The sequence below is a fragment of the Thermobia domestica genome, chromosome 3 (genome assembly GCF_964235325.1).
Source record: "Thermobia domestica chromosome 3, izTheDome1.hap1.1, whole genome shotgun sequence".
Classification (NCBI taxonomy): Eukaryota; Metazoa; Arthropoda; class Insecta; order Zygentoma; family Lepismatidae; genus Thermobia; species Thermobia domestica.
In genome coordinates, this window is record NC_137456.1 from 198994505 (window position 1) to 199017439 (window position 22935).

Genomic DNA, 22935 nt, shown 5'->3' on the forward strand with positions numbered 1-22935 from the left:
ACTTGCACCTATTCCCGTTTGAAAAACCGAAAGTTGAATCCAATATGGCCGATCCAAGATGGCGGCCGGTGTGGGTAACATGTGTCAGACAGGCAGTACTTGATTCGATTTGTCTTCCATATGCCCATATTCATATTCAGTTACATGTAAAGAAGCTAAAAGCAATTTTGTGTCCGAGCGTTATAATAGTGTATGATTGCATTCCAGATATATGAAGGGAAATAAATGGGAACCGGTCAAAACCCCCACACTCAAGAAATTTCAAAACGCCCACACAAACGGTCATAACCCCCACACAAATGGACAAATCTCCCAAATACACGAACGGTCATAACCCCCACAGCCAAAACCCCCACACTCAAGAAATGTCAAAACGCCCACACGATCGGTCATAACCCCCACAGCCAAAACCCCCACAGTGGTATTCGGTCATAACCTCCAACGGCCATAGCTCCCACACAAATGGACAAAACAGCCACATATAGCAACGGCCACAATCCGCACATAAATGGAAAAAACCTCCACACAAATGGACAAAACTCCCACATGCAGAAATTGTCACAACTGCCACACAAATGGACAAAACCCCCACACAGTCGGACAAATCTCCCACACTCTGAAGTGGTCCTGGTTGCATGCTTTGCCCTTGTACTTTTTAATAACATTTTTTATTCCACTTAAACTGATGTTGCAACTATTCTTCTTGCACTGTTTTCTAATGACAGAAACACTAAAGTGGGCGTCATAAAGAGCCCCAACAAAGACAATCACGATCATTTCAGAGTGTGGGGGATTTGGCCGATTGTGTGGGGCTTTTGTCTTTTTGTGTGGCAGTTGTGACAATTTCTGCATGTGGGAGTTTTGACCATTTGTGTGGGGGTTTTGTCCATTTATGTGGGGATTATGACCGTTGCTATGTGTGGCTGTTTTGTCCATTTGTGTGGGAGTTTTGACCGATTTTGTGGGCGTTTTGACATTTCTTGAGTGTGGGGGTTTTGACCGTTCGTGCGTTTGGGAGGTTTGTCCATTTGTGTGGGAGTTATGACCGATCGTGTGGGCGTTTTGACATTTCTTGAGTGTGGGGGTTTTGGCTGTGGGGGTTATGACCGTTCGTGTATTTGGGAGATTTGTCCATTTGTTTGGGGGTTATGACCGATCGTGTGGGCGTTTTGACATTTCTTGAGTGTGGGGGTTTTGGCTGTGGGGGTTTTGACCTAGACCCTTTTGAACAGGAATTGGTGACTTGGTGCGTATTTCCCATACAAGAAACGTTTTATACTTATGTTATACGTATAAACTTTACTATTTCTATAGTACTCGGTGACCTGTAGTTGCTGTGAAATAAAAGCTTGCATAGCGTTTTAATTCACCTGAATGTGTGCCTCTTTTCCTCCAAATATTATTATCAACATTTTATTTTCGAAACCCTGCTGTTTCCGTTCCTGTATTAGTGTTATGGATCAACTTCCACATTCATACAAAATTAGGATTGAGCTCTTATTGAATTTAATGTTTTCGATATTTGTTAAGACAATAAAATGTTTTACAGAGGGGTAAACTTTAGTACATCAATAATAGTCAATACTTTTCTAGAAGACAAAAATTAAAAACAGTAATTGTTTGTTACTCGGGATTGATAGCTAAAAGGAACAGCAGTGCTGTCTCAACATTAGGTGCGAGCGAATTGACGTACTGATTTAGAGTTTACACGATTCTATTTATTACAAAAGCTTCCCTCCCTGTGAAGGTCAACAACTTGCTTTTCCCTTCTGCTGTGGTAAGTGGTGGGGTAAGGGAGTTTCCTATTAGGTTGCGTGGAACAGACTTTAATATCAGTCATTTTCGATCATTTATATATATACATACACACACACACACACACACACACACACACACACACACACATATATATATATATATATATATATATATATATATATATATATATATATATCACCCCTTCCCCCTCCCTAAAGTTTTGGCGTTGAATTTGGATTTAAACTATATCGGAAATGTCGCTGTTCATCTCAGTGGCTCTGAAAACTTTGGATTCACTCTAATATCGATCATTTTGCATCATTTTTATATATCTTCCTACACCCCCAGTTTGCGGGGATATATTTGGATTTAAACGGGATCGAAAGTGGCACTGTTCACCTCAGCGACCCCGAAATCTATGAATTCGATACTGATATCGGCTATTTTCAATCGTTTTTATATATCTCCCGAGGCCCGTATCCAGAGGGGTATAAGGAGCCGGGCCCCCCTAAATTTTGGCTGCGCCCTTAAAATTTTCACGATAGACTGGCAAATGAACTATAATATGGTAATGAACTATATTATGGCTGCATAGGTCCCCCCTAACTTCAGCCGCCCAACCAACATTTTTGGGCTGGCTACAGGCCTGTATCTCCCCTTCAACCTCCCCAAGTTGCGGGCCTGATTTTTTTTTTTTTATCTAAACAGCATAGGAAATGTTACTGTTTTTCTCAGCAACCACAAAAGCTATGGATTTGACACTAATATAGGTCATTTTTGATCATTTTATGTATCTCCCCTCCCCTTCCCCCAAATTGCAGTGCTGAATTTGAATTTAAGCTTTATCGTAAATGACACTCTTCATCTCACCAACTCCGAAAACTATAAGTTCGACACTAAGATCGGTAATTTTCAATATATATATACACACTTCCTTCCTCCAAGTTGCTCTTTCAAAGTGAAATGATAAAATCCATCCCAGACCCGAACCTAATCTATGTTGAAATTTTTTATCGAGATCAGTCTGGTGATTCAAGAGTTGTTAAGTTACAAATATAGTCACTTTCATAGATAATTTGTCGCACTATAAAGTGCAAGGTACGTCTTGTGACCTTGCTGATATTATATTCAAATATAAATGATATAATTTAAATATTGCTCTATTTAATAATTGTGTTTAGTTATAAGTTAGAAATCCAGGCCTGGAGTATATTAATTTATTGGTATATATTTATTCATTTATTTTATTATTATTAGTGTAAGGAAATATTTAATCAATTTATGTTGTATATTTATGTATATATAATTTGTCGCACTATAAATTGCAAGGTACGTCTTGTGACCTTGCTGATATTATATTCAAATATAAATGATATAATTTAAATATTGCTCTATTTAATAATTGTGTTTAGTTATAAGTTAGAAATCCAGGCCTGGAGTATATTAATTTATTGGTATATATTTATTCATTTATTTTATTATTATTAGTGTAAGGAAATATTTAATCAATTTATGTTGTATATTTATGTATATATATATAACAGCATCATCCCCTATTATTTAAGAATTAACCATATTATTTACAGTTTAGCTAGTTTTATTGTTGCTTTTTTTATGCTAACTTTTTTTTAGAAGCCTGTTGAGAAGGCTAGCTGCTAAATTTATTGTATTTTAGTTTTCCTTATTGGGAATTTTTTATTTTAGAAGTTGGCGCTAAAAAACTTTTTAAAGAATTTTTGTTGCTATTTTTTTTAGCAGGCCAAAACGTATAAAAAGGCTGCCTCCCCTATTTTTGGGGCTCTGCGTTTTGAGGATTTCTAAATGTAGGATTTTGGCCAGCCAGTCCGCTGCACTGGAAGTAAATGGTGCAGTTTGGAGAGAGTCCCCTCTAGTTTAGTTACTGTATGTAGATAGAATAGTGATTTTACTACATTACAGATGCCAGCTTAAGCAATTGAGCTTTGGCCGTTAGATAGAATATTTAAATGATAGGGAGTTGGGAAATAAGTTGTTATTTTTAGATGCTTAATCCTACGCCTATAACAGAGGTTATTGAATTACTATTGCTTGTTTAGAATGGGAGTATATAAGCTTCCTAAGGGTCTATGGCGGAGGTAAATAACACACGTATAGACTCGAGGTTTTGGTTCCGTCCTAGTGGTGGAGGAACATTTATTTTGAAATTCAAATGCGTTTGGGTTTGATTTTTGCTTATGTAATTATAGCATATTTAGGTGCTGTAATAGATTAGAGATTTTTCACTGCAACTTTCATTTAAGAGAGTCTTAGAGTGAGTAGCTAACCAATTTTTTTTTTATTTCCTTGAGTGTAAGGAAATTTAGATAGAGCCGTGAGTAGAGGCTGACATTTTATTTCTAATATCAACCTATTTTATATAATTATATGCTTAAGCTAAATAGAATCCTTTTGTGAACTTAATTTGGAGTCCCAGAGACAGGTTTAGGTTAAACAGTGACCTTTAAGTTAAGGTTTTGTTTTTAAAAGCAAGGAGTACGGTCCAGGAGTAACTTAATTCTGTAAACCGTATCTTCCACAGGTCCCTGCTATAATATAAAGTAATTTAATTAATAAGAAAATTAGGATTACTAGAGTTTAAATTAAAATACTTTTTTTTATTAGTTATTGGGGAAGGGTAAGAAGGAAGATAGAGTGCATATAGGGCGGAGTGGCGTTTTGAGTTAAAGTTAGTAACCTACCTTTTAATTAAAGTATTTTATTTGTAAATAAACGATTAATTTCCTATTTAATTTCTCGAAATTTCATTTAATATTCTTTGATATAAGCCAAATACCCTAGACATTACGAGCAAGTACTTTGTAAAAACGTAGATAGTAATTTATAAATTCTTAGAGAGTTGTTAGTTGTTATCGTTAATTATACGGAATTGATATTCATACTTGGATGATTAAGAAATAAGAATAGGATCATTTTTTTTCTTCCAAAAGTGGGGAATTCTCGTCCGGAATAGAAATTAAATGAAACCGAGAAACAGACGAAGGAGGAAAATGGAGAACGTAATTCAATTAGACTTGTTAAAATCCGCTTTAGGGATAGTTTCGGATGTTGATCTAGGAATAGACCAAATAGTAGAGGAAATACGTAAGCTTAGAGAGGGGAATCAAGAAAATAATGAGCACAGAAATTGTAAATGTAGTAGTTTGGATGAAATAAAACTATCGTTACCGAAGTTCTCAGAACATGTATCGGAGAATCCATTCGATTTCCTCTATGAATTGACAGATTTTGCGAAGAGCAAAAATATGACAATGAATAAAATGCTAGAGAAAGTTATTCCAAATGCCTTAGTTGCTGACGCCCGTAAATGGTTTAATTTCAAGTCGAAATTTACAGATTTTACTGCATTTAGGCATAGTCTACTGCAGGAATATTTAAGCTTTAATTATGAAAGCGAAATAGAAGCTCAATTGGCGACACGAATTCAGAGACCGGACGAATCGTTCTCAAAATTTATTAGAGAAATGGCATTGCTTTTCTCTCGTATGAAAAATCCAGTCGAGGAGGTAGAACAGATAGCCAAGATTGTAAGTAAAGCACACCCTAAGTATAAACAATTTCTTCATGATAGGAAATTTGCTAACTTAAGGGAGTTGGAAGAATACGTCTTGAAAATTCAAGCGTATTTATTAGAAGATTATAACTATGCTAAGCAGCATAGCGCAGGGAAGGAAGAAAGTATCCAATTGGCTGCAGTGAGTAGTAGAGAGACAGGCACTGAGTCAGTCCCCCCGATTAGGCCGCAAGCATTAAATCCAGCATATTTTAGCAGGCAAACAAATGAAAAGAGAGAAAGTAAAAAGGAGGGACCAAGTAAGGCTGAAATTAAATGTCATGCGTGTAGAGGTTTTGGGCACAAAAGCTATGTTTGCCCCAGCAAGAAAAAGGTTGAGAACCACGGGAAAAGGGAAAATATTGCAGCTACGGTCAATAAATTTCCTAGAAAACTTGCTAGAGGGAAAAATGCACCTCCTTATCTTTTTGGGAAATTTTACGGACAAATTAAAGACTGTTACTTGGACAGTGGATCATTTATTTCATTAATTGATAGTAAGACCGCGAAAAAATGGATAGAGAAAGGAGCGAAGTCGGAAAAAGTAAATGAAAAGATTTTGTTAGCTACAGGTGAAGCTAACTGTAGTCTTGTGGTTATGTCAACTTTTTTCATAAAAAGGAGGAAATTTACGCATAAATTCTATGCTCTTTCTCACGCTTCTATTGAATTAGTGCTTGGTGCTGATTTTCTATCAGAAGCAAAGATAGATCTTTACCTTGCGAAAAATTCATGGCGCTTTAGCGATGAGTCGTTTCTTACGAGATTCGTAATTCCAGAGGATCGAGAGAGAACTTCAAAAAGTTTGTCAACAGCAATGAGGGATAACGGTACTCTTTGTAAAGAGGGAAACGATGGTGCGTCAGAAAAAGGAAAGAATTCTTTTTTATTGCATCAAAAGCAAAAAAGGAATCTCAAGGGTGGGAAACAGAGCCACTAATAAAAGCAACAATATTAAATAGAGAGGTATTCTTGTTTTGCGACTCTGGCAGCCTACTGAGCTTTGTTGACGAAAACGAAGCAAATTTGTGGAAAAAGAGAGGGGCGAAGTTTAAGAAAAATCCATTGTATTTAAGTCTAGCGAGTGGGTCAACGACTTCCTTAGAGAGTGTGCTCGTAAAAGTTGAATTTTACGGCCATAAAATTAGGCAACGGTTCCACGTGGTATCTTCTCTTCTGAAACCCTTGATTGCAGGAGGAGATTGCCTGGCGAGGGCAAAGATTGTTTTGTGTACATCGCTCCGAGGATGGTGTATTGAGAGCGGAGGGATGGCAGTATGCAAGTATGACAAACCTCATAAAAGTAAAGGGGAGAGAAATGTCCCTTGTGCGGCCATTGAGAAAGCCCCCAGTCAGCTTATAAAAAAGATGTTATACAATGTTAGTTTAGACCCACAGAGAAAAAATAAAATGAGAAATATTTTGGAAAAATATAAGAACGTTTTTTCAGACAAACCAGGAGTAACACATTTAATAAAACATCATATAAATATTAAAAACCCCAAACCCTTTTCCTGTCGGCTTAGACCTATGTCTATAGAAAAAAGGCAGATTATGGAGAAAGTGTTAGATGAAATGGAAAAAGATAAATTATAAAAAAGGCGAGTACTCCGTACGTAAGCTGCCCAATTTTGCATAAGAAAAAGGATGGTAGTTTCAAGGTCATATTAGACAGTCAAAAAGTTAACGAACTAACAGAGAAGAAAAAAGTGGGTTTACCAAGTATAATGGAAGCCCTAACTCACTTAGGGAAGATGAATTTCTATGCATGTTTTGATTTATCATATGCTTTCGCTCAGATTGAATTAGATGAAGAAAGTCAACCGTATGCAGGTTTTATAACAGTTCATTAGAGGAGTTTATGAATTATGTAATTACCCATTTGCTTTAGCCAGGTTAATGCAAATGGTTTTAAAGAAACTATATTATACAAAGGTCATCTCATTCTATAATGATATAGTAGTGGGCGGTCAAACACCTGATAAGTTAATTGAAACTCTTGAAGAAACGTTAAAAAGAATTAGCGATGCAGGACTTACCCTTAACCCGGATAAAGCAGTTCTTTTTACGCAGAAAATAAAATTTCTGGGATATACTATTACTCCCGGTAGAATAACATGCACTCCGGAGAAATTAAAGATGGCGCGGCAAATTACTAGGCCGAAAAATGTAAAACAGCTTCAAGCAATCTTGGGATTTTTCCAGGTTTTTCACTTTCGGATACCAAATATGGCTATGATAGTTTCACCGCTTACAGATTTGTTGAAGCGAGATGCAAAATTTAAATGGGAAGAAAAGCACGAGAAAGCGTTATTGAAACTAAAGGAGGAATTAGACAAAAATCCTGAATTGCTTCTACCAAAGTTAGATGATCCGTTCTACTTATATGTGGACGGAAGCTCGGTGGCTACTGGGTACACCCTCTGCCAAAAGGATGAAAAGGGCCGTTTAGCAGTAGTAGCGTATGGATCTAAAAAGTTATCTCCCACTCAAAGTAAATATAGTTCTACGTATCTAGAACTTTTATCCATAGTTATTGCACTTAAAAAGTTCAAATTATACTTGATTCATGCTCCTGTCATTTATGTATATACAAATCATAAACCGATTTTATCACTGATAAAATCTATAAATATACCAGCGCTTGTTCAAATGTGGTTAACAAGAATAATGAGATTTCCAGTTGTGCTGAAATTTCAGCAAGGGAAGACAAATCCCGTAGATTTTCTGTCTCGTCTCAAAAACTCGCACACCGAAGGTCCAGAGTTTGAGGGGAGCAACGAGGCTAATGAATTATTACCGTTAGAAGCTAAAAACGATTCTGGTTTTCTAAAGATAAAGACAAGCGAAGGAAAAGTAGTAAACGTTCAGGAGCTACCAACGTTTAAGGTTTTACTCATTGATTATAATAGTTATAGGAAAGTAAAACTATTAAAGAAACAAATAAAGAAAAGGAAGAAAAAAACTTAGTCGTGAGCAAAGTAAGAAAATTTTCTCTAGAAAAAAAGAAAGAAATGCTATCGGAATTACCTTACTGCATGTTAGTAAAAAAAAAAAAAGAGGGAAAAAATAATTATGCAGACTTCTCGCAAATCAGAGATTTAAATAAACTTAGAAAAAATCAAAATGGAGATTCTTTTATTTCAAACTTCATTGCTTTTTTAAAAAAAGATAAGGTGTCAGTTTCATGTAAGCTAAGACAAAAATTTAAGAGACTAAAGAGAAATTGTTTTATAAACGAAAATAAAATTCAAAAAAAATTAAAAGTAAATAATAAAGTTAAAAATATGGTTTGGATCCCAAACTCATTAAGTGCAACTCTCTGTGTGATGGCTCATATAATTAAAAAATCAAATCATCCATCGTAAATAGAAACGCTAAAAAAGTTGCAAAAAGCTTACTTGTGGTCAAGTATGCGTAACGATGTACAAAATTTTTGCAAAGCTTGTGTTCCCTGTAGTTTATACAAGGAAAATACTAATACTAAGTATGGGTTTATGAAATCTTCATTAGCTGTTAGGCCTAACCAGATCTTTATGTCGATAATTTTAAATCCTTAGTGCCAAGTAAAATAGGAGGATATAAATATAAATTAGTCCTTGTTGATGGATTTTTAAGATTGGTAAAGATTTATCCTGTCAAAAAACTTACTGCAAAGACAATGGTAGACTGTCTTTTAACTTTTTTCTCGGAGTTTGGACCTTATTCTCAAATATCTAGTAACAATCACTCAATATTTTCAGGAAAATTGTGGAGACAAACAATGAGTCTGCTTAAAACAAGGTGTCATTTTATTAGCGCTTATAGGCCAAAAAAAAATAAAAGCGAAAAAATGATAAAAGATGTAAAAACAATACTTGGCATGTATGCTAACAAGCATAAAAATTGGGCGAGAGATATTAAACTTATTGAATTTGCAATAAATTCCAGAGTTTGTTCGGCTACGGGATACAGCCCAGCATTTCTATTCTTTGGAAGGTCTTTTAAACACCCGTTATATGAAACCCCCCCCCCTCAAAAAAAGAAAAAGTTCAAGAGGAGCCAAATTATTGTAAATATGTTCGGAAAATCCAACTAAAAATGGAGACTGCTTACAAACGCGCAAATGAGGTACAAAAACGAAAACATGCTAAGAAAAAACAAATTTACAATAGAGATCAACGACCGAATCCATTCAAACCCGGTCAGATGGTATGGTAAAGAATAATACGGCTTTCTTCCCCCACTAATAAAGTGAGTGCAGGCCTCTTACCGAAATACAGCTGTCCTTGGAAAATCAAAAAGCAGTTAGCTGCAAATACTTATATAATTCGAAATCAAAACAGTGGTAAAACAATCAAAACAAACGCTGATATAATGAAACCTGTTTTTATGGCCCCAGAATTTTGTAAGAAGGTCCGTAAACTACAGCCTGAGTTTGCCAAAACGCTATTTCCAGACAAAAAAAGTAAAGTTGGGGAAAAAATAAAACATCCCACAAACGTAATAATTTAAGCTTAAAAAAATTCTTTCTGCTGTTATTTTTTTTCTTTCTTAAAAAAATTTAGCTAGTTTAAAAAACAAGTCCGGTCAAGATCACAGTTTCTCGACTCGTCGTTTACTGTAAACATCGTTATTTGTAGTCTCAAAGCTTTAAAAAAATGTCAAACGGTTTTAAGAAACCTACACATAGTGTGTACGTTGCTGCACGTCCTAAAGCAAATGCAAGTTTTAAACTTGAATTATTATGTCACGTAGATGCTCCACAAAACAATAAGCGTCATGTGCGTTTTTCAAAAATAAATAACAGCAGTAGTAAAAAAGTTTAAGTAACTAACCCAGGCTATACTCTAAAAAACATTAGAGCACTTCAATATCAAGAATCGTTGCAAAAGTTTAATAAGCAGTTATACACGAAAAAAAACTCCAACCTTGGTGGACCGAGTTCAAAAAATACTTCCAAAAATCCAAATGCTAATGGCAATAATGTTTGTTTCTTAAATCTAATCACTGATGGTAAGGGGTTAGATAACCTTCCCTTAACACCAGGTAAGAATTTAAACATAACAGGTGTTGTAAACAAAATTAAAACGGCAAAAAGGAAGTTGGACTTCTAGTGAATAACAATCTACAAGTCAGTGGTGCAAATAACAAAAAAAAAAAAAAAAAAAAAAAAAAAACAGTGGAAGTTTACGTGAACAAGTAAAGTAAATTAATACTGAATTAAATTGGAAATTATTAATTTTTTTTACTTATGTTTTTTAAAAACAATCACAAAACTAAGTACTGAAAAGAAATTCTCCCTAAAAATTTTTAAGTCGTTACAAAATTAAATAAAAAATTTGTTGTTTTTTGTTTTTGTAATTGCGATAGTGTTGTAATGAAAAATTTTTAAAATATAAGACTAATCCGAACTATAAACTAAATACTCAAAGTAACAAGTGAGAATAATATTCTTTTTCTTTTTTTTCTTTCTTTTTTTTGTGATGGGGTTATATGAAAGGTACGTCTTGCGACCTTGCTGATATTATATTCAAATATAAATGATATAATTTAAATATTGCTCTATTTAATAATTGTGTTTAGTTATAAGTTAGAAATCCAGGCCTGGAGTATATTAATTTATTGGTATATATCTATTCATTTATTTTATTATTATTAGTGTAAGGAAATATTTAATCAATTTATGTTGTATATTTATGTATATATATATTAGAGCATCATCCCCTGTTATTTAAGAATTAACCATATTATTTACAGTTTAGCTAGTTCTATCGTTGCTTTTTCCATGCTAACTTTTTCTTTAAGAAGCCTGTCGAGAAGGCTAGCTGCTAAATCCATTGTATTTCAGTCTCCCTTATTGGGAATTTTCCATTCTAGAAGTTGGCGCTAAAAAACTTTCTAAAGAATTTTTGTTGCTATTTTTTTTAGCAGGCCAAAACCTATAAAAAGGCTGCCTCCCCTATCTTCGGGGCTGTGCGTTTTGAGGATTCCTAAATGTAGGATCTTGGCCAGCCAGTCCGCTGCACTGGAAGTAAATAGTGCAGCTTGGAGAGAGTCCCCTCTAGTTTAGTTACTGTATGTAGACAGAATAGTGATTCTACTACATTACAGATGCCAGCTTAAGCAATTGAGCTTTGGCTGTTAGATAGAATATTCAAATGATAGGGAGTTAGGAAATAAGTTGTTACTTTTAGATGCTTAATCCTACGAGTATAACAGAGGTTATTGAATTACTATTGCTTGTTTAGAATGGGAGTATATAAGCTTCCTAAGGGTCTATGGCGGAGGTAAATAGCACACGTATAGACTCGAGGTTTTGGTTCCGTCCTAGTGGTGGAGGAACATTTATTTTGAAATCCAAATGCGTTTGGGTTCGATCCCTGCTTATGTAATTATAGCATATTTAGGTGCTGTAAGAGATTAGAGATTTCTCACTGCAACTTTCATTTAAGAGAGTCTTAGAGTGAGTAACTAACCAAATTCCTTTATTTCCTTGAGTGTAAGGAGATTTAGATAGAGCCGTGAGTAGAGGCTGACATTTTATTTCTAATATCAACCTATTTTATATAATTATATGCTTAAGCTAAATAGAATCCTTTTGTGAACTTAATTTGGAGTCCCAGAGACAGGTTTAGGTCAAACAGTGACCTTTAAGTTAAGGTCCCGTCTTTAAAAGCAAGGAGTACGGTCCAGGAGTAACTGAATTCTGTAAACCGTATTTTCCACAGGTCCCTGCTATAATACAAAGTAATTTAATTAATAAGAAAATTAGGATTACTAGAGTTTAAATTAAAATACTTCCTTTTTCCATTAGTTATTGGGGAAGGGTAAGAAGGAAGATAGAGTGCATATAGGGCGGAGTGGCGTCCTGAGTTAAAGTTAGTAACCTACCTTTTAATTAAAGTATTCTATTTGTAAATAAACGATTAATCTCCTATTTAATTTCTCGAAATTTCATTTAATATTCTTTGATATAAGCCAAATACCCTAGACATTACGAGCAAGTACTTTGTAAAAACGTAGATAGTAATTTATAAATTTTTAGAGAGTTGTTAATTGTTATCGTTAATTATACGGAATTGATATTCATACTTGGAAGATTAAGAAATAAGAATAGGATCATTTTTTTCTTTCTTTTTCTTTCTTACAAAAGCAAGTATTTGTTTACATACACAATTTTGTACATGAAGTTTATATTAAAGTCTGTATATGAATATTACATAATAGTAATTATATGTGTTAGAGCACGAGTATTAGTGAAATTTGTCTACTGCTCTTTCTTTTAAGAAGGTAATTTGGTTAAAATTAATATAATTTCAGCAGATCAAAGAGCACATTAAGAACTGAGTTTCATTCAAGAGCCCTATTTTTTGCAACAGAAACGCTTCATGATGGTAGATGTGCATGCAATTGTAAAAGCTCTGGAATTAATGCACAACCAGGAGTAAACGACTAAAGGGCGCATAAAGGACGTGAGTGCAGACTATTAATTTTCAAGAATAATTACAACAGTTTTATTTTCGAATGCTTTTTTTTTTTTAAATATTCACAATATTGAAATTTTTCAATTTACATTTTTCACGCGCTCGAAAAAAAGAAGGTTCCATTACTAGTAAAACTAACCTAATACAAAGATTTCTGTTATTTTCCCAATTTTTCCAATTTTTCCGGAAAGAAACCCAAAAAATTGTTTTTTATCAACCGGTTCAAAATTTTACAACACTAGTTGCGACACTGCTTAAAATTAGGTAATTCTGAGAAGTTGTAATGAAACCTACTAAAAAAGGATTGTTCTGTCATAAAAACTAAATAAATATATTTTTAAAAGTTCCCACTAATATGCCATTTTGAGTAATATATTAAATTTATTATTTTTGATAACAAGATATCAAATTGCTATAAACGGCATTAGCATCTTTGAAAACTATCTACGAAATTAAATGAGATATTTAAAGCCTGGAATAATGGCAAAATGCCACAAGTGCCATTACTGCAATTTTCATGATATTTTCAGGAAAAGTGCAATTTCACAATTTAGAAGCAATTTGTTGCTATTGTCACAGTTTTTCTCTTCCATTACTCTTTATTTACTCATTAATGACATCATACCACAGATCTGAGTCGCTCTTATCTGGCCAAGCGATCTCGATGTCTGATAATAACTGGTCTATTCCCGTTGGAATTTGACAAGTGGAAGGGCGGAGATGCTAAGTGCGTATTCAGTTCTTGGAAATTTGAAGCAGTGTTAGGTTCTTGGAATGACAAACGAAGATGCTTACTTTCAAGAAGTAGCCAGGTGGGCAGTTATTGTGAATGTTAGGCATGAGTGATACAGAACTGGTATTTATGTTCGTTTCAGTATTTCAAAATGCCGACATCTGTAGATGTAGAAAGATCATTTTTACATCTAAAACTAATTCTTTCTGGCAATAGACAAAGTCTTTCCTTTAAAAATCTTAGAAAGATGTTAATAATTTCAGAGAACAAAAATATTAAAAAAAAAAAAACTTTCGTAAGTAAAAATAAACTGCTAGTGCAGTGTAAAATGACTTCACTTTAGTATTTCTTGTGCTTTGAATGTTGGTGCTAATGTAACCGCGTGTGAATAAAATGTGATAGTGTTTCTAAGTTATTGTTTCATTGTTACTACTGAAGAATGGCCAATGAATTGTTAGCTGTCGTCCCTTCACGGGTTATGCAAGTTTCCTCAATTTTAAGTGGTAAGTACAAAGTGTAAAATGAAACATTTTATTCGATTAGTAAACGAATTATAGCTTTCGCATATTTTAGCATCTATTTCTTCCCCAAAGTTCGTGATTCTTTTTTTATTTCATTTTGCCATTTTACCTGATATTTTTGGGTGTTTGTTTTGCAATTTTGCCAACCATTTTCGGGTTTCTATTTCGCCATTAATTCCGGGCTTTAGTGATATTTATCTAAAATGTTTTTCGAAGTAAAGTTCTTTGAAAAAAAAATAGCTTCAGGTGTGCGTTACACGTCCGTTCCACTTGCGCTATTAGTGTTGCGGAATCTTCTAAAATTTGATGTTTCTCGATGTTTATGGTACTGTAGCGTCCTTAGTTTCCAGCACTGAATAACAACTCTGGTATTGTAAGTTTTTATTTCATATGTACACTTCTCCAAGATATAATTGCACACCCGAATTTTTCTAAGTCCCTAAAGATTGTAAGTTTGACAACATCGCTGTCGAAGTGATGGTAGGGGAAGTGAAAAGAAAAAATAACGAGACTTCCCAACACAGCTCACAGTTTGCTGTTTGAAATACTCAGTTCTCTTTTTATAACTTAATGTAATGATACATTTAGAACATCATAGTACATGGTAAATGCAGAAAACTTGGTTGCGATAGGCATGCGACCTAAGTTCTTGCTTTCTGTGCGGATTTAGTACTTTTGAACCTGGTTCGAGTCCCACTCGATGCTTTTAATTTTTTTATTTTGTACTTTTTAATTTATTTTTGCCGTATACTTTTATAGTATATGTATAACAAGGAGGTGATGGACAACTTTCTACTTTATCCAAGAAAAAGAAGGTGTAAAGGTGCAAAACCTTTTCTTTATAACTCATTGTGATTCCTTCTTGGTGTAAATTACTTCCTGCATCGATCCGTACGATTTTCATAAATCTCAAAATAAATCCGAAGTTCTAGTCTCCAGAAGATCACTATCAACCCTAATACCTCCTTCATCGCTACCAGAATGCAGTTCATATTATTATTATTATTATTATTATTATTATTATTATTATTATTATTATTATTATTATTATTATTATTATTATTATTATTATACGCTTCTTTAGCGTGGGAGACCCGGATCGACACCTAGGGGAGCTCATGTTGTTCGGGGCTTACGTTAAGCTGTAGGTTCACTTCTCATATAGCCTCGCTGTTGAAAGGGGCGATAAACTCAAAATCAAATATATTATTCTTATACGCGTGTTTGGTGTGGGGGACCCGGGTTCGATTTCCTGCGGGAGTTCATATGATTCGGGGCCTACGTTAAGCAGTTTGTTCTTGTTCTCGTACGTTGTAGTATAGTCTCGCTGCTGAAAGGGACCTTAAACTCAATATCAAATATAGTATTATTATTATTATTATTATTATTATTATTATTATTATTATTATTATTATTATTATTAATAATAATAATAATAATAATAATAATAATAATAGGCTTATTATTATTATAAGTAGGAAATAGAAAAAAGGTTTATGGTTCTAAATTTGATGAGACATTTTATTTCCTTCCAGTTTGTTGTTACACCCAGGGTCGTCACTTGTGGGGGCATCGGGCAACTGCCCCTTCCAGAGAGCTCCCCGCCATTCGATGGAGACCCATGTTAAGACATTTTTTTACTCCATATACGATACGAAGATGAAATTATAAATGAAGCATCAAACAGATTCACTACATTATATAAACAAAACAGCACACAAAAGGTAAATAAAACAAAAATAAGTCTGGGGCCCATTTCTGTAAAAAATAAAAAAAATAAAGTCTACTATTAGGTGCTCTAGAAATGATATGTATTAGTATGGCTTTGAGATTTGTCAATATTGTCCCCTTAATTAATTTGTCATGTATGAAACGGGCTCAGGGGCGCAACTAATGGAACCGCAGATCTTGCCGTGCGGGAGGGCCCACACTCTCCGGGGTCCATAAAGAGTAAGAGTAAGATGGAAAGAGTAAAGATACATCGCTGGTTACACCTATGGACTCTATGTTGTTATCTTCGTGTATCAGAATCATTTTAGATAGGTTTTCACGACGATCTCACATTTTTTACTTAAACGTCTTAATAGCTCTCAATAGTATCACATTTGCTAGATTCTATCTCACAAGAATGCCCTCAGCTTCATGAAGCATTGGTCATCTTCTTGCCCCGAAAATCTCTCATGAGTATTTTGCGAGTAGAGATGAAGTGTTTTCTCTACGGCTTTCAAATTGGTAGTTTTCAGGTTCCAAGTATTAGTTTTGTCAACGGCTAGAGCACCTCGGCTCCCGGCTCAGTCACCACCAAGCCGAACTGAAAAGTGAGCCGAGCCAACAGCTCATCCAACCGTGCCGGCTCGAGCCGGTGGTTCATTCCAACTGAGCCGGCTCGAGCCAATGGCTTACCTGAGCTGAGCCGAACCGTGCAGACTCGAGCCGATGGGTCACCTGAGCCTAGCTGAGTCGAGCCGAACCGAGCAGGTAGCTCATCTCAACCGACCCGGTTCTAGCCAATGGCTCACCTGAGCCGAGCCGAACCAAGCCAATGGTTCATTCCAATCATCCCGACTCGAGCTGTTGACTCAGGGCTCGAGCCGAGCCGGTTGACACCACTATTTCCAACTCGATTCCAACAAGTTTTTGCATAGCTATCGTAAAGAATTAATCGATTTAAGCAGTGTATAGTAGTTTTCATCGGTTCAGGTGAGTAGGGCCATGGTTTTCATGCCCCTTCCTTGTTATGACCCGAGTACTCTAAGGCTAGTTTTAGACGGAAGCATTTATCGTAGCATTTCTCGTAGCAAAAATCGTATCATCGATATTCTACCGTGTAAAGTAGCAAATGTTATAGCATTTCCCATGCCATGGCATATCCTATGGCATTTCTTGTCGATAGAACTTGCTCTATTTCGTAGCATTTTCCCCAGCATTTCTGCTCCGATTGCAGCGCCGTGGTGTGTTAAAAGGAAGCGATGTGTGGGAAATTGAATTGTAGTAAAGAAAAATGAGTTGGAGTAGGGATACTATTATTATGTTGATTAAATTATATGAGGAACATCCTTGTTTGTACAAAGTTAAAAGCGTGCAGTTTCACTATACGGATACACACAGAAATTCATTAAAAAATACTTTTTCGTTTCATTTATTGGTGTGCTCTTGCATTCTCCGGTGCAGGTTCACTTTAAGAGGTGGTAACGTGTAGTTTTACTATACGGATCCATAGTATAAGTAGCAGTAGTAGTAGTAGGAGGAGGAGAAGTAGTAGTAGGTGTATTCATAGTAGCAGTAATAGTAGTAGTAATAGTAATAGTAATAGTAGTAGAAGTAAGTAGTAGTAGTAGGAGTACTTTGTAATAGTAACAGTAGTAGTAGGTGTAGTAGTAGTAAGAGTAGTAGTAGTAGTAGTAGTAGTAGTAGTAGTAGTAGTAGTAGTAGTAGTAGGAATAGGAGTAGTAGTAGGAACGGGTAGTAGTAGTAGTTGGAATAGTAGTAGTAGTGGTAGCAGTAGTAGTAGTAGTAGTAGCAGCAGCAGTAGTGGAAATGGGTTAGAAGCCCCGAAGGGGATGGTTGGGTTCTGTTTTCGATACAAAATGGGGAAATTACAGACTTGCCAAAATTTTATGGCAGCTTATTGAAAATTACGTGCATTTCAGGTTCGACTTTAATTTCTATATTTCCACATAAATACGCATCTCAGATGTAAGTGCACAACATATTTCCATTACTTATACACTACTCTATTAAAACATTAAAAATTTCTTCTGTAAATTTTAAAATCTATGTATCTGTATAGTATAACTGCACCGTTAAAAGTCCTTTGTATCATAATAACCATATGCGAAAAAGGACTTTAGAAGAAATAGTGATTGAAATATCTGTTTTTAGTTTTGGAGCCATAATTGCGCTCTTCTCCAGTGATTTGTTTGCTACGTCACAAAATGCTTATCAAAATGCTACCGTGTAAAAGCACAATATACTTTTGATGCCATAGAATATTATACGAGATTTTTGGCAGCACATATGCTACGAGAAATGCTTCGATAAATGCTTTCGTCTAAAACTGGCCTAAATCATATCCTTAACTTTAACACTTTTCTGAGCATACAGAAAAAAAAAACTGAGAAAGATGATAAATTTCCTTCTATCGCTTGTTGAAATCAAGGAACGCAAGATCGCCTCGAGTAGACCCGAGAGGCACACGTAGAAGGCAGGTATATAGTATATTCACCATTTGCCAACATTATTTTAATATGAGCAGTGATCGGAAAGTTACTTTTCAAAAGTAGTTGCTCTACAGCTACATGATAAAATTTTAGCTCGCTACAACTATTAGTTAGTTTTTCAGAAACGTGTTCGCTACTTAAGCTCTTGTCACAAATAAAGTTTACTTGGCAACATGCATTATAATATATGTCGTGGCATCTACATGCGTAATTGAACTTAAAAGTTTTGTCTGTCAATTTGCATTTCACAGTGAAGTGTGCATTTTGTCTGCTCTTTTAAAAGTGTATATATATATTACCCCTCCCCCAAAAAATGTATATGCTTTCGCTGCTAGAATGGCATGTAGGTCTATTTTAAGAGTCATTACTATCCTTTTGACCGATCGCATTTTATTTCAGAAAATTTTCTTGTAATATTGTTGCAAAATAATTGGAGATAGAAATCATAAAACAATCATATTTTCTCCCTATCATCATATAAAAATTTACTAAAAATTGTGACGAAATGTTGGAGTTACAAACTATTTTTGCGTCCTGGAAAAGGTTTATTTGTAGCTTTAGTGCAAAATTCGCTACACAATATAAAAATATGTAGCTCAGCTACAGCTACAAGCTACAGGTTTTGACTTGTAGCGCCACTACATCTAGAGATACAAAATTTGTAGCTAGCTATTGTAGCTTCGCTACAATAGCGCGCTAGTTCCGAACCCACTGTGAGTTATATAAGTAACAACTATCACAACAAATTGAACTCTAGACAAGATATTTTACGTTTCTGTCAAATTATATTTCTATATCATCATTTTCTTTTAATGTGCCTATATTAGGCCTATTCAAAATTGTCTTATATATATTCAAAAGTTTGGACTATCTTTTAGAAAATTCATTTCCGATAATTCATTAATCTTCACACTTACACTGTGAAGCATGAGAGAACATCAGCGTGTCGTTGTTGCCCAGATTGATACTCATTAAACACTTTTACTGATATCTCTAACAGAACAGCTGAGTGTATAAACAGTAAAGAAAATGTGAGCTTATTGTCACTTGAATATCTTTTCTCCAATGCGATGTTGTATGGATGCGAAACATGGTGTAGTAAACAAAATAAAATAATAAAAAAGCATCGTTCTTTTTAGTGTTTGTTTTTCAAATGTCCAACAAAAACCATGGCCCTACTCACCTGAATTGATAAACCTACTGAACACTGCGTAAATCCATTAATTCTACAAGATAGCTATACAAGAAATCTATTGAGTAGGAAATTTACACCGGACTTTACAAGAACTTTGTTTTGTAACAATCCTCCTCACAGCCGAACCAAGGATAGCTGTAAAGAGAGATCAGGTACAGGAAGACTCACTAAGCCGAACATCAGTCACTTCCATAAAAGCGCAACCGATCTAACCTCTAGTGACGAAACTCGGTCCATTTGAATGCGCTGAATGAAACGTGCCGACTCTTAATTGTGCAATTGGTTTAAATTGGTCGGCTCGCGGCTTGTTCACTACAGAGCCGAGCTCAGAAAGACCGCTCATATATCACGCCTACCGAGATGTGGCGGACCTCAACCGAGCCGAATCGAGAGGATGGTTCAAGAGCCGAGTCGAACAGAGCGGATAGCTCATCGCAACCTAACCGGCTCTGTGATGCGCATTACCGAGCTTTTATTGGGTACCTCTACTAGAAGGATATCACCCCAAAAATCCAACTACATATGTATCAATTGTTGAGGAATCATGCAACTTCTAATGTTTTGAGTTGCACATTTCTAGAAGGTGAAAGATATTTTTTAATTAACTTCGCTGCACTGCACCTTCAATAATACTGACAAAGAAACCATTGATGTTACCCATGACAGTATTGCAAAGTCAAAACTTTTGGTGTACTATAGAAATTATAGGCATTTTGTATCAGAAGTTACAATATCCTCTGATGAAGTATTGAAGATACAAATGTGGCAGAGCATGAGAAAAATATTGAGGAAGCAGGTTCCCAAATCTGAAAGATGAACACAGTTGGCAGCGAGTTCAGTGTTTTTTTCTAGGTGTACGTTTCCCCTCGAAGTTGAAACATCGCACTGCGCAGGATCTAAGATATACTAAATAGTGTTCAACAATAACCTCAACTCACTTTCATTTCTCTTCAGACAAGCTTTTCTATAGGAAAATGTAAAAGAGATCTCACTTTTGAGCACATCATTTATCTTTAAAAAGAGGATACAACCAGGTTTTTTAAAAAAATATCATAATTCAATGTATGGCTTACATCCACTATTTTGAATCTGAAACAAAACCGATTTGAAAACAATAGAGAACACACCTCATCTCCTGTCGTAAAATACTAAGTGTGAATGTTCGAATAAGGTGATGGCCAAGGTATTATGTGACGAAGTGCATTCTTGTGGGATGCAATTGACTCGAGCAAACGGTGATGCTATTGAGAGCTATTAAGACTTTTAAGTGAAAAAAAAAATGTGAGATCGTCGTGAAAGCCTATCTAAAATAATTCTGATACTCCAAGACAACAATAAAGTCCATACTGGGAAGAAATAAAATATCTTACCAAATTTAGTACCCTAAAACCTTTTTTTTCTGTTTCCTACTTATAATAATAATAATAATAATAATAATAATAATAATAATAATAATAATAATAATAATAATAATAATAATAGATTTTGAGTTTAGCTCCCTCTCAGCAGTGAGGCTATATGAGAAGTAAACCTACAGCTTAACGTAGGCCCCGAACCACATGAACTCCCGCCGAGAATCGAACCCGGGTCTCCCACACCTAAGAAATGTATAACAACAACAACAATAATAATATATTTGATTTTGAGTTTAATGCTTCTTTCAACAGCGAGGCTATATGAGAAGTAAACCTACAGCTTAACGTAGGCCCCGAATCACACGAGCTCCGCCGGGAATCGAACCCGAGTTTCTCACACCAAAGGCGCGTATAATAATAATATATATATATATATATATTTGATGTTGAGTTTAGTGGCCCTTTCAGCAGCGAGACTATATGGGGAGTGAATCTACAACATAACATAGGCAACGATCCACATGAGCTCCCGTCGCGAATCAGACAAGGGTCTCCCTCGCCTAAGAAGCGTATAATAATAATAATAATAATAATAATAATAATAATAATAATAATAATAATAATAATAATAATAATAATAATAATAATAATAATAGCTGCGTTCTGGTAGTGATGAAGGAGGTATTAGGTCTGATAGTGATTTTCTGGACACTAGAACTCCGTATTTATTTACAGGTTTACGAAAATCTTATGGATCGATGCAAGAAGTGATTTGCACTAAGAAGTGATTACATTTGAGATATACAGAAAAGGTTTTACGGCTGTACACCTTCTTATTTTTGGATAAATTAGAAAGCAGTCCATTACCTCCCTGTAATATAAATACTATAAAAGTGTACGGGAAGAATAACTGAAAAATTAAAAAAGTAATAAAAGAATCGAGTGGAGCTCGAACCAGGTTCACAAATTTTGCATCAACACAAAAAATTGACTACTTAACACGCATGGCTATCGGAACAACTAAAGAACGCTCCTTTAGTTGCATTGATAGGGAACGAAGCCTTTAACTATCCTTGTTTTTATGATGATCTTTGTTTTTCTTCGAGAAATGTGTGTGTTTTCTTTTTGAAAAAAGGAAGAAAGTTTGCTGCATTAATGCTAAGGTACTGTTTTGTACTGGAAGTATCGTTATTAGAAGTAACAAAAGAGGAACTGAGAATTTCAAACAGCAAACTGTGAGCTGTGTTCAGAAGTCTTGTTTCTTTTTTCATTCCTTCCCCTCCTCTAGCTCAGTATGCGTTCTTGCCAAACTTACAATCTTAAGGGACTTAGAAAAAATCGGGCGTGCAATTATATCTTGGAGAAGTGTACATTTGTTATATATGACAATCTGATGTAGTGTTGTCTGAAAAACACAACTTTACGTTAGGTTATCAACGTAGTTAATCTGGTTGTGTCAGTCAATGTCGCTCTATCGATATTTGCACAATACGAAATTACAGCGTTTCCTATTTATTAATTTAACAGTTACAAGGACGTATTGAGATAAATGGGCCACCCTGTACATACAAGGTGTTCCTAAACAACACCGACAACATTTGATAGGTGATTCCTGACGTCAAGATAAGACAGAAACTATACACCAACCTGGGTGCACAATTGCCTCCTTTCAGAGTTATAGGCTGCCGAGAACATGTAAAAAATGAACTTTAAAGGTGCATAGCTCCAAAACTATGGAACTCACCGTAGTCGGGTCAAGACTTTACTTGGGAACTAATATATGTCCTATCCATAAATTCATGCTGCAGACCCCTAAAGCACTCGTGTAACAATCTTATAGTGGGAGTTTGGCTACGGGCATATAGTTTGAAGTACTGACCAACTACTATTCGCCACCAACAACCAAGTTCATTTCTTCATGGTTTCGGCAGCCTATAACTCCGAAAGGAAGCATTCATGCACCCAGGTTGGTCTATAATTTTGTCTTATCTTGGTGTCTGGAATCACCTCCCAAACGTTGTCGGTGTTGTTTGAAACACCCGGTATAATTTTTATTTTTGTACATAGGGGTGGCTGAGATTAGAGTTTCTGCGTGTTT

General features: G+C 35.2%; 1 protein-coding gene across 2 annotated transcripts in view; it reads left to right on the forward strand.

Annotated features, from left to right (window-relative positions):
• Positions 1–22935, forward strand: part of Grd (gamma-aminobutyric acid type A receptor subunit Grd) — a 1945208-nt gene that overhangs the window by 875629 nt on the left and 1046644 nt on the right. Inside the window, exon 1 of one of the 2 annotated variants that reach the window (XM_081752089.1) lies at positions 13668–14049. The exons of the other annotated variant lie outside the window; for it this stretch is intronic. The gene's annotated coding sequence lies outside the window, so the exon portion shown is untranslated. Of the gene's footprint in view, positions 1–13667; positions 14050–22935 lie in introns of those variants that run through there. 2 annotated transcript variants of the gene reach the window in all.